The following is a 5,550-nucleotide window of genomic DNA, read 5'->3' as shown; positions in this document are numbered from 1 at the left end:
TAAACAAAACAAAATGAAGCATAGAAAATAACCCACAGTATAGCCTTCTGTCCACACATCTTCAATTGCAAATGTTCATTGCAGTAAATCATTGTTGTGGTTCAAGGTCTCTGGCTTCTATGACATAATTAATACTGCATCCTCACTGGAACTCCTGTTATTTTCTTGTGTAATGGAGATCCTGAGGCTTCGGGTCAGCAGGCTTGGACCTTTCACAAGCCCCAAAGTTCACAGATGATATGGATTTTGGAGTGAACCAACTCAAAGGTCTGGATCTGGGCGTGGGTGGTAACTGAGCTGGTCAGTGTGCCAGGTCTCCCTTAACTTGACCACCAGGACAAGCTCTCCAGCACTGCTCCAGCTAGACCAACCAACGCTACCACCAGCAGGAGTCAGGGGCAGCTTTCCTGCTCGCATGCCCTTGGAACAGCTCATGTGCAGAGCCAGCTCCACTGTGCTGTCCATCGGAGGTACAGGGTTCACTCTCCCATGTGCTGCAGCTGGCAAGGGGTTTATCCAGCTAGCTGTCCTACTTTTACCATCAGCGACTGTTCACATCTCACTTGACTCTCAAGAACCATTTCACTGTGTTGTCCTGGTGAGGTTCAGGGCTTGCTTTTTCTCCCAACTGCTAGAGCCAGTGATAGGCAGGGATAGCTCTCCAACTCTCATGACCAGGGAGCCAGCTTTCCTGATTCTTTGCGACTATGGGCCTGCTGTGAGGCAAAGGTCAGGTCTCTGGGTGTCTTTCCCCTCCAGTGCCACATAACATTATGATGAGGAAGACTAATGAGTCTGTTTAATGTTGCTTATATGCATATGCCTTCAGGACTGAGCATTTAGTATAGAATAAGCAACCAGGTGACTCATCTCTGTAAGAGACTAATCTTACCACTCTCATCAGTAGTGAGGATCTATGGATCTTTGTCTAAGGATAGAGGCTTTAGTATATCACTTAACAGTGACATATTTTGGGCCTTGTTTAGGAAGCGTTTTATAGAGAAATTCTTGGTATAGCTTCATTGTCATTTCTAAAAAGAAACAACCTTGCAGAAGATTTCCTGGTTATATGGTTCTTACAGTCTTCTGCTCCCTCTTCCATGATATTCCCTGAGTACTTTGTCTAAGAGTTGTATTATAAATATTTCCATTAGACCTGGGCACATGATCAGTTGTTCTCTGTATATTGATTGGTTTAGGATTTGTGTGTATGTGTGTGTGTGTGTGTGTGTGTGTGATTGTTTCTGTCTTATAGAATAGGAAGCCTCTACATGAGCAGTGAGAACTATATATTTCATAAGTCTCATCTCCATCTAATGTACATGAGATGCTAATAGTAACAAAGTATTTTAAAAACACACACACCTGTGCACACACACATATATATATATACTCATGTTTTATTTTTTTAAATTCATACTTTTATTTTTTGAAAACATAATGTAATATAATTACATAATTTACTTCTTCCTTCTATTACCTCCAAACCTTCTCAAGGAGTATCTCTCCTTGCTCTTTTTTAAAATTCATGCTCATCTTCATTAATTGTTGATATGTATATACATATTACATACAATATATAAGTACTGCTTCATCATTCTTTATGTTCTTTGTCTGATGTTTTAGGGGCTTAATATTTAGTCTTGGATAACAAATTGGTATGCTCTTCCACTTGGAAGCCTATTTCATTACTTTCAGTATCCCTTAGTTGCCTGTAGATTTTTCTGGGGTACTGAGTCTTTCTGTGCCTTTCACTTCCATTTCAGCATATCTATTGTTTTTGTCATGTGAGTGAGAATTTATGGGGGTAGATTATGACTTCCTTAAGAGATAGACTCTCACAGAAAGCATCCTGCTCCTCAGGCCATTAAACATTTCTTCCCTCCTTTTACACAGTGATCACTGAACCTCAGTGTGAGAATTGAAGAGGGCTTCACAGCACTGTATTTTGAGTGCTTGTTGGTTTCTATAATGACCTCTGTCTCTTGCAAAGAAATGTTAACTTGGTGCAGGGTAAGGAGTACACTTAGCAATAGGTACAATAACAAATATAGAGAATGCAGTTAGGGATTAGCCTGGTTTATAAAATGTCTGTTGTGTGTTCTCTACCAAGATCCATTATTTCATTAGCCCTGTGTAGTTGGCTCATTTTCTGGCACCAAGTACTACTTTTCTTGTTAAGCATGTGTTAGGTTCAATCAGAGAGTTGTTGATTATTGTCAAACTACATTTGGCACTGCTAAACTCTTAGGGTTATTTACCATTCTGGTCCTTTTCCTGATTTTGATTCATAAGTGTCATGTCATGGCAGAGTATCACTTCTGATTGCTTCTCTTCTTTGGAATCTTGCATCGAGCTTTCTGGTACCTTGAGGCTAGTTCTCAGTATAGAGGCATTTAGCTTAGTTTCAACTCAAGGGCCTCTGCAACCTGTGACTGAAATGCATGGCTTCAGTAATAGAGACTTACTGGGATAGTTTTTATATGCTTAGGCTAGGTAGTGGCATTATTAGGAGATGTGGCCTTGTTGGAGTAAGTGTGTCACCATAGGCATGGCTTTAATACCTTAGTCCTAGGTCACTGGAAGTCAGTTTTCTCCTAGAAGTTTGAAGATGAAGATGTAGATCTCACAGCTCCTCCTGTACCATGGCTGCCTGGACACTGCTATGCTCCTGCCTTGATGATACTGTACTGAATCTCTGAACCTGTAAGCCAGCTCCAATTAAATGTTGCCTTTATAAGAATTGCTGTAGTTGTGGTGTCAGTTCATAGCAGCTAAACCCTAACTAAGACAGTTACTTTTAACATCTGGGGATTAAACAAGGACACTAGCCATAGCCTTTAATGTTTTGGCAGTCTCTAGAACAATCTTGAAAAACTCAAAAGAGGACACCTCATGGCTGGTTTTGATGTTTTTGTTAGAAGGTCCTTGGTTCTTGAAAAAATATTGCTGGCTCAATTGGTATTATTTATTTAACTATGCCATATTTACACACACAATTAAATAATTACTGAAGGAAAGAAGGGCTTGTCTAAACTTACACATGAGGGTACAGTGAATCATAGCAGGGAATTCCAGGTAAAGAAAGCATGAAGCTCTACTCAAAGTGAGGAACTAGGAAGAAAGGAGGGTGTTCAGTATTTTTCTTTTCATTCAGTCTCAAACACCTTGAGTGGTATTTCCAAAATTTAGAATGGATATTCCCAATTCCACTAACTTGATCTAGAATAATATCTCCAGCATTGATCAAAAATTAGTCTAACATAGGTATGCTAAAGTTGACAGTTAATTATGGTTAGCCATAACACATGTGTTTTAAAAGTTTAAATTCCATGGTTATGGATGCAACAGTCTCCATCTAAGTCCCTACAAATGTAATTTTGTGTTTAAACTTGCTTGAAAAATACCCACATGTGCTGATATAAAACAAACCAAACCAAAAAAACAAAAAAACAAAACCAAAAACAACAACAAGAAAAAAACCTCTCACATTTTCACATTTCCATATCTCTTCATTGTTGATGGGCTTGGCTGATTACAGCTTGACTATTGTGTAGAGGAACAATGAACTGAGTTGTGAATGCATCACTGTGGCATGAAGACTGAGATTCTGCTACATCCACTCCAGTGAAGTCTGCTTGGTAGGCTTAAAAGCCTGGAAGCAGCCACGAGGCAAAGAGTTTCATGGAAACTTAGCCTCCTGAAACCTTGGCATTCCCATAGCCCATATACTCAAAACCTGTCCCTGTGATAGTCTGGTGTATGGATCCGTGTGCTCTCTTTCAGTATTGTTTTATTATAAGTGCCTTTAAGGATTGATTTTGACATATAGCTAAGCCTCCACCAGTGTTCCAGTGGTTCCTAGAAAATCCTTGAGGCCAACCCTGAGCTTGGAATTCAGTAAGAATGTTACCTATTCAGTAACACTCAAATTTACCTCTGGAGGAGACAGTGAAAATAATCAGGCTTTACAATTTACTTGAAAAGAGCTAGAAAGCTCAGGGCTAGTTTCCATAGTAATTACTTAGGACAATAGCTGAGTCACACCCAAACACAGGAATACACAATGGCCTAGGAAATAGGAGGATTGTGATTTCATGAAAGGGTTAGTAGAGCTCCCCATTTGCAGGTTTTTCACTAGGCCCAGAGGAATAGCATAATCAGGTATTTACTAAAGGACCCCTGGTGGTGGGTTTAACAATAGACTAGCATTGCACCAGAGCATTCACCTGGCACCTGTGTTTAGCTGATCTTAATTAGGGCTGTTCCTGTTCTCAATTGTAAACAAGGCCTGGCTCCCCGCTGTCTTATTATATATACATTTTTTTAATTTCACATGAAGAACCAGTGTACCTTGACCGATGTATTCTTAGCCTTCTTGTTTTTCTTCTGTATTAAAAGCATGGTGCTTGCATGGAGAAAAGACATTCAGATACAGCACTCCCTTGTGTCTGTATCCTTTTGTCATCTTTTTCGTAGCCAACTCCATGCCCACCTGTAACGGGAACCCCGAATATTTTTCCACGGATTGAGAGAGGCCTACTGGGGCATGTCCGTGGCAAGATTCCTTTTGATTTATCCAAAGTGGTAATGTAGTTAGAGAATATGGTAGTTCTATTTTTTTTAAACAACATTCTTGCTGATTTTCATGGAGAATGGACTGATTTATATTCCCAGTAGAAGTGTATAAGCCATTTTTATTTTCTGGACCCTTAATAGCATTTGTTTCCTTTTTGTTTTCTGGATGATAGTCATTCCAACTTGGTGAAAGAGAATTTCAATATAGTTTAAACTTGCACATAATTTTAGTAATGTACACATACTAGTGATTTCCTACTTTTTGTATATAGTTCAGACATATTTTTTGCAATCTAAATTCATGTATTCAACTGCTTCTTGTATGTCTCAACCTGAAGGTCCAAATATATTGAAAATAATAATTTTCATTCTTCAATCTGCCTCACTATAATTTTGCTTAATTGGTTCTAACATTGTTTACCTTGACTTCCTTGTTTTGACTACATTCTACATTCAATCATATTAGGTATATATCTAGAATATACACATTTCTTTTGTTTTTGTCTTTCTATTCCATATGCTAAACTGAGCTAGTGTGACATGTAGATTTATGCTAAGCTTGTAAGTTTATCCTTTACTTCTCTGTTTCCATAGCCTTATGGTCCACTATCACAAAAGAAACAGGAATAATTTAAAACATTAAAAGTTAAAATAATTATTTATATCATTTTAAACATGGTCAAAATCTGGTATGATGGTCATACAGTTGGAAATTTGGGGTCTAATGCTAGAGGATTTCTTTCTTTCTTTCTTTTTATTTTTTTAAATTGCTCTTTGTTTATTAATATGCTGTTCATAACAGAATGCAAATAATATAAACGTCAAAAGACTATTTGCTGAAGTTTTTTTTTCTCCGCTTATCAAGTAAGAGTTGGCTTTTATGTGTGTATTTTCTTTTCTTTTTTATTAGATATTTTCTTCATTTATATTTCATATGCTATCCCCAAAGTCCCAGCTGGAGTAAAGAAGCAA

The sequence above is a fragment of the Mus musculus genome, chromosome 3 (assembly GCF_000001635.26).
Source record: "Mus musculus strain C57BL/6J chromosome 3, GRCm38.p6 C57BL/6J".
Taxonomy (NCBI): Eukaryota; Metazoa; Chordata; class Mammalia; order Rodentia; family Muridae; genus Mus; species Mus musculus.
This window is presented reverse-complemented; position numbering follows the sequence as displayed.